The sequence below is a fragment of the Carassius gibelio genome, chromosome B8 (genome assembly GCF_023724105.1).
Source record: "Carassius gibelio isolate Cgi1373 ecotype wild population from Czech Republic chromosome B8, carGib1.2-hapl.c, whole genome shotgun sequence".
In the NCBI taxonomy this organism is placed as follows: Eukaryota; Metazoa; Chordata; class Actinopteri; order Cypriniformes; family Cyprinidae; genus Carassius; species Carassius gibelio.
In genome coordinates this window covers 23,032,658-23,046,662 of record NC_068403.1, presented here as the reverse complement: position 1 = coordinate 23,046,662, position 14,005 = coordinate 23,032,658, and positions in this window count along the sequence as shown.

The window sequence follows — 14,005 nt, the reverse complement described above, 5'->3', positions numbered from 1 at the left end:
AACTATAGAACAGTGGAATACTGTAAAGCATGTTTTGAGATATTTGCAAGGCACCAAGGACAAAGAACTGTGTTACAGGAAAGGTGCAAATGAGAAAGTTATACATGCATACAGTGACGCAAATTGGGCAGCAGATGTTACTGATAGACGGAGTACTACAGGTTACTGCATTAGCCTAAACAGAAATGGTCCATTGGTCTCATGGAAGACCAAAAGGCAGCCTACTGTCGCACTTTCCACATGTGAGGCTGAGTATATGGCATTAGCTGCAACTATACAGGAGTGTTTATACTTGCAGCAATTGTTACAAAACATTGATGGTATGGTGTATGAGTCTATAGTCTACGAAGACAATCAGGGTGCTATAGCTTTAGCAAAAAATCCTGTGTATAGACAAAGATGTAAACATGTTGACATTAAATACCATTTTGTGAGGTCTGTAATTAATGAAGGCAGAATTAGTCTGAAGTACTGTCCAACTGAAGATATGTTTGCAGATGTACTAACTAAACCAGCAACAAAGCTTAAGTTGATGAAATTTAATTTGTTTATGTTCGGTTTATGAACTTTGTACATATGAGTTGTGGACTGATGAAATAACAATGTGAGAGCAAGTGGGGGTGTTGACATGTATAAATGGTATGCTCTCATTTGTATTTGTATTTTTGTTGTTTTTTTGGACAGGCAATCCAGTCACACTGTCATGTGACCTAATTAGTGACTGAATGAATGCACGTGTGTTTTTTCTCTGTTTTAATAAAAATGCACCAGTCAGAGCGACTGTGCGGTTGGTAAAGACGTATCTTCTCGTCTGTTATTTAGCGTACTCTGTCAACATGTATAAACTGTTCGGCACAGGCCTCAGCAAAATGCCTTTCTTCACTTTTAAGCACAGTTAATGCAAATGAATGCATATGCCAGTTTTTATCGATGAGATGCGCAGTTGTACCCAAGTAATTATGCTGGCCTACCGATGTCCAGTGGTCCCCAGTCAAAGCAACACTCTTTGATTGTGATAGCAGCTCTGCTTTGCATTTCTTTTCGTTAATGTACAGTTCGATAATCCTGGGCATGATTGTTGATCTTGAAGGTAGCTCGAACGATGGGTCGGAAGTTGCAATTCTGATCACTTCTTTCAGGCCCTGGTCAGTTACGATGTTGACTGGACGGCAGTCCTTGGCAATCCACTTTGCTATGGAAGTAGTAAGCCTGGCTGACGTATGAGTATTTACACGCCGTGGTATACACTGATCGTCAGATTGCTAGTAACGTTAGAACCTGTTATATGTTTTGCTTTTAAATGATATTTTAAACTCGATGAGCTTCGATGGTAGGCCAGTTCTTCCTTACAGTGTATGCACACAACTTTGCGATTATCCAGAGTGCCATCCAATTTTCTTTTAAAAGAGAAATGTCCGCCTACCAGAGTTACTGCTTTCGCCATTATAGATGCTGATTAGACTCCCGCCCTCGCCCAATATCATCAACTGCGTGACGCAAATTACGCTAATGACGCACGTTTGTGTATTTCTGTTTTTTTTTTCCCGTTAATTTATTTATTAATATATTTTAACATTTTGGAAAATGTATTTATATAGCATACTTTTATTTAGTCTCACTGGTAAAGACCTTTTTTTTTTAATTTAAAACCAAATTTAAAAACTAAAATACTGAATGCTGATTAAGAAACATCTTATTGAATATGAGTTGATTGTGGTGTTTGGATTGTAGAATGCAGTTATTGTCTTTAATTTCACATGGTTACAGTTAATCTTTTATTTAAGGCCAGTTCTATGTAGTCTATGTTTGTATTGAATGTAGTCTACTTACTGTGCAGTTACTGCTGTTAATTTCAGATGGTTACAGTTATTGTTTTCAATAGCCAAAAGCAAGTTTGGCCTATTAAATACTAAATATCTTGTTTATGCACACTTTCCTTCTTTCTTGTTTGTTGCTTAAAAGAAGAAAAAAAATCGGAAATCGGAATCGGCCAGTTTGCTTGTAAAAAAATCGGTATCGGAATCGGCCATGAAAAATCATGATCGGTGCATCCCAATTGGAACCGGTACATTCAATTCTATGACAGCGGTGTTTTGCGTTCAGTCCAAGATGGCGGAGCTGCAGCTCTGCACATGGGTGCGTTTGTTGCTATGGAACGTTCTATTGAGTTTCGCCTCTTGTTACTTCTGTACTCTTTGGTGCTGTCCCATGGAAACTGTGCTGAAAAGCTTGTCCTGTAGGGGTAGTGAGTGCGTTTGGGTCGCTGTTGGTCGATATCTATCTATCTATCTATCTATCTATCTATCTATCTATCTATCTATATATCTAGTCTATCTATCTATATGTATTTATCTATAATCTGCGCTATCTGAATACTCTCGTCGCTCTAGTCACTCTCAATGCTCTCAAAGTGGGCTTTGGTAAATTCTCTCCCCAACATGACGTGATGCAATGCATTGTGTGGGAAAGGAGACCGCTGTAAGATATTACCTACTTTTCCGTATTATATTCCTTTTTTGTGATACCCAACAACATAAAATACAATGGATAACAGTTTAAATGTTTATTACCAACAAGCAAATTGCACAAATTCGGAAAATAATTAACCCTGCAACACAGCCTTTAAAGACAAGTATTTTCCAGATATGTATTACTATTGTTCAGCAGAATGTACATAGCCTACCATAAAAAAAAAATCAAACATTATTTTTTTAAGCTTTAATCACACAACATTTCTTCCATGTTTTATTTTTAATAGTAAATCCCCTATTTTTACCAAAGAGTTAAGTTTGCTTAATTTTCAATAATTAAAAAATAATGCATTAAAAAAAAGGAGTCTTATTTTGTCTTGCATAATTAATGTTGCACTTTAATTAAGCAAAAACACATTTAATGTGATTATTCAATTAATCGATGGAATTTTTGGTAGAATACTAGATTACTAAAATATTCGATAGCTACAGCCCTAAACATTATATTTAAACAGTATTGTTATATTTATATAGCATATTATTGTAATTATAGTATAATTACATGACATTTATTTCAATTTATTAGGAGGTTTATTGTTTTTGTAAAGATGCTTTCATACTAATCCTAAGTGTTAGTTTAATTAATCTTAAAAATGTATATAAACAACCATATGTACATTTTTAAAGCAGTACAAGTTCTTTAATATTATTCCTAAATGTGAAATCTTCAATGTTCTTTTAAATAAATGAACTTTGAAAAAGTAAGATGTATATATTTAATAGTATTTTTAATACATATGATATTTTACTTGGTATTTTGTAGGGATTCCAAAATGCACAATAAACATGAATATCTAATAAAACAGACATATATTGAGAAAAGGGGTATCTTTATTAACATTAAATATATAAACTACACAATATAAACACTGAAACTATATAAAACTCAATTATGTAACTGTATATACATATGCAATAAAGAGTTATTTTTGTCCCCTTCTCATCTCCTCCATCCACTGCTCCAGTTTTACCAGTTGACTTGGCACAAAAGTGGGCACCTCGGAACCGACTGTGGCCAAACTCCTTTGTCTTTGGTTGGCCACACTTTTGGCAAATGTATTGTACAGTTTTTTTTTGTTTTTTTTTGGGAGTAGCACCTTGTGCTGAAGCTTCTTCCGCTGCCTTCCTCCACTGCCAAGCTGTGGTCCTTGGCACCTTTGGACCAGGAGGTGTAGCAGGAGGTACAGCAATAGCTGCAGTGTTTGCAGCTTGAAGCAAGCGGGTGGGATCAGAGACTGCAAAGCCCACTTGGACAGGAAGATGCTGCCCTTGGGCATGCTGTGCTGCAGCAGGCATGCCAACAGCTGCTGATAGGAAGCTGTCCTATGAACTCATAGGCTTGGTGCACACGCCGGACCGGTTCTGGATGCTTAAACAGCACAGGTGGGAGGGGTTCAGAGGCCACCAAGGGAGTGGTAAAGTTCTGAATACTCTGCTACAAAACCTCCCTTTCCTGCCTCCTTTTCCGAGCACTGTGCCTATGTAAAGAAAATATAATAACTAGTAAATGTGCAGAAAAAATTTGTTATATGACAACAACTGAAAAATTGTATGCAAACAGCTTCAACCTTGTTCCAGCCATGAGTCTGGGGCTGTCCAGGACTACATCTGTTATCATCCTGTAGTTAAGCAGAATGACAGCCCACCTGTTTACCTTGACACCAGCCACTGTCTGACCAGCAGACAGTGCATTTTTTTTTGCATAGAGCCAGACAGACTGCCTTCACAAGACGGATGACATTAGGCCACTGAGCAGGTTCACTGCCTTTATCAAAGCAGCAGCTGTGAAATAAAAAAGACATTTAATGTTAAGTAGATAATGTGATGAATACATGAAAAACAAATTAAATAGAAATTATACAAAATGATTGGCAAACATGGACACATACCGCCTCAAACTGTCAGCTCCAGGGGTCACATTTGTCACAAAATGACTTTGAAATGCCCCTTCACCAGCATGTTGCGGTGGCGAGCTGGGTAGATAAAAGAGCATGCTTGTCAAACTCTGTCAGTTTATCCCAGAGAGTCAAAATCTCATCCACCTTCTGCTGAGTTATGAACCCCTCATGTCTGAGGTCCACCTGACTGTTGGCTAGCCGGACGACGTGGTCATAGCCTAGGGTGACCATATTCACCGTTCATACAGGACACGTCCCAGCCAGAATTTTAATAATGCCTTAAACATCCAGAGCAGCTTGACCAATAACATGCAGGTATTGTACATAGTCGACCAATCGTGGGGCTGCGTGTGAGAAGGTGCAATCTAGAGGGAACAATCAAAGCTATGCAAATATGCGCACGTGTTTGTTCGTTCGATTGACTTGAAGCGTCGCTGCGCACAAATCCCAAAAAAAAAACAAAGTGCGCCACAATCCTTCAAGTCAAACGAACGAACATACACGTAAAAGCAATTCAAAAGCATAAGGAGCCGTCTGCTCTGCTCTTTATAGCTCTCATGAATGTATCACAACGATCAACCTGCACAGTACAAATAGCCAAAACCTGGATATTTTAGGCAATATTAAAATCCTGGCTGGGACGTGTCCCGTATGAACGGCGCATATGGTCACCCTATCATAGCCAGGTCTGTCATCTGGTCCCAGGCTCTCCAGCTGTGGATTAAAGTAAATTATTACACTCTCTTGAGTGTTATCATGCTTATTCTGTCATATCACTTTGAAACATCTAAATGTAAGGTAACGAAGTAACTTCTACTCAAAAGAGCATTATCACAGTGTTAATGGCTATAGGTTAATTTAGTCACCTGGCTTGTCTTCTATGGGCTCAGGCAAGGAAGACTCTGCCACATGACTCTGCACCCCCTGAAATTAAGAATATAAGGTCATTCCCACTTGGGATACCACTTGGGATATCGAGGCTGAGCTCCATGATTTCAAGGGGCTTGCCATCCAGGTCTACATCCTCAAACCCCTCATCACTCTCCAGATCAATCTTCAGGTCTACATCCTGAATCCCATCTGGAGTATCAGGATCTGCTCCGAAGCCTTCCTCCAAAGCTTTATTAGTTTGGGAATATAAGTATTCCACGCCAATGATTTCTCCTGTAGACAATCACAGTCTGATGTGCACATGCTCAAACAGGTGTAACTGCTACTACACAAAAGTGTCAAGTGTGCACAAACTTCATGTCAACTTAAAGAACTAGTGAACATAAAAGTTCTATTAGAAGAAAAGATGTTAACTATCCAGTCTCTGCCCATTTCTTGTCATTTAATCACAATGTTTCCTCCTTACGCTTCTGTATGATTGAGAAAGTGAGTGTGCCACCTAGAGGGGGGCGATATTGAATTGCTCTTATAGAGACGCGAATTGTTCTGGATTTTTACCCTTCAGACTTTATCACCTATGGGTATTAATGATGAAGCATTATGAAATATGACTTACATGTATGATATCATTAATAACATTATTTATATATATATATATATATATATATATATATATATATATATATATATATATATATATATACAGCAACTTATAGTTATATGTTTATGTTAGGCTACTCAGCAGGCGCTCACTCACTCAGTACGCGCTGAAGGCTCCTTGCAAAATAGCCAATGCATTTAACAGACCAGAAATAGAAGATCCTCCAATAACCAACAGGTCTGGTGTTTGGGTGCACTTTGGATTCCCATTAAGCTATAATGGTGATGGCAAGAGAGTGGTGGATAAAAAAACAACGGTATGTCGCATATGCTACATGACAGGGTACACCAGCGGGAATAAAAAAATAAAAAAATAAAAAAACACCAGCGGGAATACTTAAAACATGTCAACTCATTTATGCCGACATCACCTTATTGGGTCAGTATCTGGGAAAAGACAAAAAAAAGGAGAAACATACACGCAACAAACTATCCCCGCAGCATTTAGACACCGGTACAGCATTATAGCTTACAGGGAATCCAAAGGGCACCCAAACACCAGACCAGTTGGTTATTGGAGGATCTTCTATTTCTGGTCTGTTAAATGCATTAGACATTTTGCAACGAGCCTTCATCGCGTGCTGAGTGAGCGAGCGCCTTAGGGGCCGTTAGCACATATCGTGCCTAAAAATGCGTGGAAAACGTTAGGCGCGTCTTTCTCCTCCTTTCCAAAGCACTCGGGCAGAAGCGCTCATGAGGTGTCTGTCTTTGCTAAGCAACAATGTCGTGCTCTCTCCATGAGACGCGGAAATTTCAGCAAAGGATAAATGCATTTGCTGCTCTAAAAATCGCTTGCAGTAGCTCTGCTACTAAATTTATTTCAAAATTGCAATCCATATACAACTATGATCAGCTGTTCCTTCATCTTGACTGAGCTTTCAACGTTGTTACGGGAAAGTTTGAAGCTGATTGGTTAGTTCTTGTCACATGACCCACGGTGCGCTTGCAGAATTCTGAAAAGTTGAGATGTTTTTACAGTTTGCTGTATCTAAAACGTACCGAACTGAGCCGAACCGTGACATCAGTGTATCGTATCGAACCGAACCGTGAATTTTGTGAACCGTCACACCCCTAATATATATATATATATATTGCATTTATGATGTATGGAATTGTGGAGTTAACAATGTGGTGTGGTATTGATTATTCAACCAAACTGCGGGGTGTTCTCGCTTAGCACTAGTTAAAAATTTCCGGTGTCCCCTCCAGCAGCAGCCACACAAGCCATGCATGGCCTCCTCCTTGACCCTGGAAGCAGGCCATGACCGTCCAGGGGTGGGGGTTTTCCTGTAAGCAAAGGGCTGTTGCCTCGACTGATGGCTTGAGCACAAGCTCACCAGAGGCATCTCTACAAAAGTTGGCTTTGAAATCCATGCTCTATAAGGCGCAGCACTGTTAAAACCCACAAACACAATAGTGTGATCTAGCTATTCAATACATCAAGCACTGCACTGATAAGACGAAGAAATAAAAGTGTGTAATCTAGAGTACATTCAACTCTTTCCAAAGGGTCGAACAGACACCTGAGCGGGTGTGAACCCCATGATCTTTCATGTTTGTCCCCCACACCCACACAGGGGGTCACTTTAACACCCTGCTGTTACCCTCACTCTTGCAACAAGTAACAAAGAAAACTGACATACATTAAACATTACCTTCAACTTAAATTAAACTTCAACATTAATGTCAGACAATACACATGAAAATGACAGTTCAAGGAAAAAGAGAAAAAATTACGTATTTGTGGTTTTACTTAGTAAAACCACAGTTACGTGCCATTGTTTTGGTACAGTACAATAGAGTCTGGGAACATGATGTCAGCAACACAATGCATTCTGGGACTTTGGGACACGGACGCTGCTGTATGTATAGTATTGGATTGATAATAGATTGTTTTGTTTAATCTCTACAGCTAAAAAATAAGTTACAATGGTAAAACCTTGTTGTGTAATTAACTGCCATACTCGTACTCATGACCGGCATGGAAAAATAATTTGAATGGAGTGCGATTTTTTTCAGCTTTCCCGCTGGAAAACCGCACCTTGATCTCAGGTCTCCGAGTTAAAAAAGCGGCGTCACATGGCTTGGTTAGCAGCAGTAAGAAGGAAAAGAAGGATTGTCCCTTTGGTCTGATATATACACACGTATGTATGTGCATATATATATATATAAAAAAAAAAAAAATATATATATATATATATATATATATATGTACAGAAATGTACGTTATATAAACAACTTTTTTTTGGATGTGATTAATCTATTTGACAGACTTACATTAAATGTTACCTATGCATGAATCACATCTCCTGCATTATCAGTGTTATGCATATTGCATACCACCTGTTACAGTAATAAACGGCAAAATTGATCAATTCTGTATCTCTTTATTTGTGCATCATAACACACTGAGGTTAATTTGTACAGTTTACAATAACGCATATTAAAAAGTAAAGGGGCAGTGTAACTCGCTCATTGACGTGGAAAATTTGTAGGTTCTGCACCCATCCATTTGTAAATTGCAGGTGAGACTCGAGAGATTTATCATTTTTAAACTGATCAGAGGTGTACGCTTTGACACTACATACAAGGTAAGAAAACACATTGGGGAAGGTTACGAGCGGCAGCTCTTTAAGATCATCCGACCACTCTTTGTGTTCGTGCAGAGTTCGTTGATTGTCTTGATTTTTTTCTAAATACCGCATCTTTGCTTCCTTGTTGAGTTTTTCTTTATATATAATCTTACACTTGATCTGTATGTCATGTCACTTTCACTGATAAGCGTGTTCCCAAAAATGGCCGCGACTACCCAGAATGCAATGCGCAGTGACGTAGTTTCCCAAGCTCTATACTTTAACCATTAAAAGGAAAGTAAAATGTTCAAATTATGTTCATGTTCAAATTAAACATACAAAACTACCAAATATTGCTACAAGTGTGATTTTATCATATAATATTTGTTAATATTGTTCATTGTCTGGTTGACTATACGTCTTGTATTCATTTTTTTTTTTACATTTCTGTCATATGCATATAAACTTACGCTACTCCTAAATATTGTAGAAACGTAATTTTCTGTAAAGTAGCTTTGGAATGATTTGTATAGTAAAAAGCGCAATACAAATAAAATTTAATTGAATTGAATTGAACAACAACAACCCGTCTGGCAAAAACATAGCTAAACGTTTACCACGTTAACATCATGTTTACTCATCAATAAGGATGCATCTAACTACTTTATTTAGCAAAAATAATTCATAACACCTTTACGAAAAAAAAAGTGACACTTCAACTTTTACAGAAAACGGATTTCTTCCGCAATCGACAGCAATTTACATCTTAAATTACTCATAAGTTTACATAGCTGATTTACACGACATACTTTGCTTACAGTACTTACAGTTACCAAAGTATGTTACCAAAATGGGGAGCTTCGCATTAGGACCAATTGTGGTGCACGTAGATTGGAACATCTGGACCGGCCAATCAGCGTGAACATAAATTTGAACATTTGAAACAGAATTGGACCCAAAGATTGCGCTCGCTGGATCCTGCACTCTCCAGATAAATCTTCAGGTCTACATCCTGAATCCCATCTGGAGTATCAGGATCCGCTCCGAAGTCTTCCTCAAAACCTTTATTAATTTGGGAATATAAGTATTCCACGCTAATGAGTTCTCCTGTAGACAATCACAATGTAATGATCACATGCTCATACAGGTGTAACTGCTACTACACAAAAGTATAATGTGTGCACAAACATATTACCTGTGTATTTTCGCCAGGGCTGGTGTAGTCCTCTATCAAATAAAGGCCCATAAAAAGCTGGCTCAGGATTATGGCGTACTGCTGCAGTTGGCCACCATAGCAGATATCCTTTCTGCCTCCACCTTCAATGGCAGCAACTGCACAAGCCTCATTCCACTGTACAAGCCCTTCCATCAAGTACATCTGAAAATGAAGGTCACTTGCACTTGTTCCTGAAAAAGCAATCAGAAAGAAGTTAGCACCATGGAAAACACATGAACATACAAAACACGTTGTTTAGGAAAAATGCAAACCTGGCACAAAGCGGTTTAGGTGCAGGTGGAAGGACTACGTTGAGTAGGGCTGCATGACATTCGGAAAAAATTACATTGCGATATTTTATTTTTCTGCGATATATATAGTGAAATATGAAATCTAATCAAAATTTTTCTTACGAACAAAATTGGGGTGAGCACACTTCCATTCTCATTTTAAATGATTTATACATTGACGCCATCGTGTCAATTGATTAATATGCGCTAGGGAGAGAGAGCAAGACATCGCTCGTGTTGTTTGTAGAAGGTGAGCGTGCGGCCGTGGCTCTTTCTCTCTCGCGTGCGTGCTCTCCGCAAATCACATTCGTCAAAGGGCCGGGAGCAGCTGGCCCGTACAGTTAATGAATTACGGATCAAATACAACAGCCTACATCGCACATCCGGTAATGTGACTATCGTGGATTCGTACATCGCGATATCGATGCTTAAACGACACATCGTGCAGCCCTAATGTTGAGCCACGTGCACAACAATACTGGGGCAGAATAACCTCCCCTTGTAGTCGCCCTATTTTCCTGTATAGCTGCACACCTGGTGGGTCCTGGAAGCAGTCGTTGTGGCGCTGCTGTGTCCGCCAGATCTCTTTCATCCTGTCCTTGTCAAAGAGCATGATTCCCATTGTGTCCATTGCCTCCATGAAGTCGTTTAGAAGCTGTTCTATCAGCTCCTTCGTCTCCTTGGCCCCTCCACTGTCACCAACGCAGCGGTTCAAGCAGCATGACCAGCTAGTTTCTTGGTGACCTAGAGTACATGATAAGTATTATCATTATTAAAAGGAACGGGACGTTATTATTTTACAATAAATAAAAAAATTACACTATATGTAACACTAAATCGGGTGTTACTACTGTTAAATTTTGTTAGCACAATATTTACTTATGTCACAATATATGCATACATTGCAAACTAAGAACACTAGTTTCCAATATATGGAAATGTATTATGTAATATATCACATTATATTATGCAGTATATTCACATAGGCCTGGATATTTATGTTCCATAAAGGGGTATTGTGTTAAAAGACTTAAAAAAAATTATACCTTTAGGTTAGGATTGCAGGAAATTGTTCACGGTGGTTGCGCTTCAACTGGTCCAGGATGTCTCGCGACCAGGCTGCTAGCTTCTTTTGGCAGGACTGGCATTCAAGATACTCAGTCACCATGAAGTACCAACCATTTAGGTCCTGTCTTGTACATGTCACAAGCTGTTAGCTGGATCCAAAGGCGATGGCAGTTGGGCTGGGAGCGCAGCAGGTTGTATGCCCACATGAGGGAGGGAACCCAGAGGAGCAGACTGCTGTGGAAGGCATCAGGTTTAGAAGGAGGCTGAGAGTATAGAGGATGGGGCCAGGGGGAGACCACCATAGATGCAGATTTTTGTTCTGCGGCAACTTCCCAGACTTGTCTCTGTTAAAGAGAAACTTGCACACCCACAAGTGCTGCTCTTTTGGGAGTGTCTGCTTCCAACCTTAAGGCAGCAGCAGCTGTGGGTGTAAGAGAGAAAAAATTGTTTACTTTAATGAAGGCTTCTTTTAAGATACCATCTGAAGATTTGTCTTACTTCTTAAGTGGGTGCTTGCTGCTTTTTTGGCGCAGCTCTCTCTGAGGAGGACAGGGCTTCAGGCTGATTGACCAACTGGCTTCCATCAGCTGCAAAGCATAACAGAAAAAGTAAAGGAGACCCATAAATAGGCAACGTTACATTTATTGTTGCATGTAATATTACAAGTCACTACTACATGAGATTAATACAGCTGCTATTTACTACTGGTAGATGTTAGAACTAGAGGTCTTCACGGGTCCAAAAATTCTTGCCCGAACCCGACAGAGACCCGTAATGTACTACACCGAACCGACCCGGACCCATCTATTATTTCAAAAGCTGGACCCGGACCCGTTTAGATCAGAGAAATGCCTACCCGGACCCGTATATTACTTGAAATCTGGACCCGAACCCGCCGGGAAGACACAGACCCGACTGGACCCGACGTTGACATATTCCACCTTAAATTGCTATTACAAGTCAATAAACCTGTTGCGAAGAATACAGCTTTTTGTCTTACATAATTTAAAGAGCCGTGGTCTCTCTTCCTTGTACCTGACTGCCTGTGATGCATTACAATCCTCCGTCAAGAAAGTTATTCATGTTATTCCTCTCGTTATTCCAAGTCCAAGCTGAATCCACTCATTATTTCAGCTTCAAAAGTCCACTTGATGTCACGGTGAAGGATAACAAATGCTATTGTGCACATGTACATTCTGACTCGAGTTAATTCGCTTAATAACTTACACTGTTTGCCTTTTGAACTATAATAACGATCGCTCGTGCAATGCCATGGCCGCTGACATTATTTATTTACTATCATCTGATCTCTGTCTGTGCTCTCTGCTCTGCATCGAGTCTGAATCTGAACCACTAAAACTTTAAGATTAAACGGTTCATTTATAATATTATAAAAATGGGAGAAAATGTAAAACGCGGTTTGGCGGTCGAAGTGTCCCTCACTGCTTGCCATAGAAACATGACTGCACATGCGTGCTAGCTTTATCAACCTAAAATGCCTTAACGCAATTTGAGCGTAATAGAAAACATTCATGTGACAGTTCACCTCAGATTGTGTTGCTGATTTGAAATATATTAAACATGAGTGTGTCAAGTCTGCAAGCATTACCGTGTGTGCACTTGTATTAACTCTTGAGTCTGCGAGCAAGAGAGAGAGAGATCACTTTTTTTGGCTCACTCTTTTCTTTTCCTAATTTTACAAGTTGCAAGTTACAAAAAACACAAGCAGTCTTTGATAACGTCCGGATGTTCTCCGAGTCCGATGACTCCGATCGGCGATCGCACGGGTATTACACACTAGAGCTGTAGTCAAGTCCGGCTTTGTCGAGTCCAAGTCAAGTCCAAGTCCAGGACTAGTCGAGACCGAGTCCAAAGAGGTTCGAGTCCAAGTCAAGTCCAAGTCCAAAAGTTTCGAGTCCAAGTCCAAGACCGAGTCCAAATGAAAGAAAAAAGGGTCCTCTTCAAGACCACATACTTAACTACTGATAATGTTTGTGATGCGAGAGAAAGCATATCTCCTATTCTAAGAAAATCATTTTACATTATTATTTGTAATGATCAAAAAGCATGTGCAAAGTAACAACTCTGTAGGACAGGGGTCTCCAAACTACATCCTGGATGGCCAATGTCCTGAAAAGTTTAGCTCCAACTGGCCTTAAAACACCTGGAAGATTAGTGTGTCTAGTAAGAGCTTGATTAGGTTCAAGTGTGTATAATTTGGGTTAAAGCTAACGGGGGCGTTAAACAAGATCCTGGGCCCTATGCATAGGCAGTCCTGATGGGCCCCCATGGCCCCCACCCATGAAAATATCCAGGAAAAAAAATATATTTTAGATTCATACTTTTCAAGGGCCCTCTCTTCCTTTGGGGCCTTGCTAATGAGTACTGGTTTTACCCCCAGTCTGACCCTGGGAGCTAAACTTGGATAAACAAACAAAGTTTGGAACTGTAAGGTCAAATAATTTTTATGTACTTTATTTTTTGTTGACATTATATCTGTGGTCAAAAATGTATATGACTATGCCTAATTGGCACAGTGCACAGACACACGCAAAGCTCGGGATATGACAAATGCGTGCAGCAAGGCTAGAATGGATACGTTTGGCTCTACTGGGCATGCGCACATAAATACAGCGAAATTTTTGTCATACTGTGCTAGTGCTTGCATAGACTAGTCGAGCTCTGTCGGAAACAATCGACTACTCCAGCATGCATTAACCATAATTCACACAAAGTGTTTGCAAGTACGACGTGAATTTTAGAATTACAATATTGCGTGGAGCTGTTACTATATGACCTTATCTATGTTGCATGTAAAAAATAAAATATGTAATGTAATAATTAGGGTTGTGCCTGAAGCCGAATACCTCGGAATGGC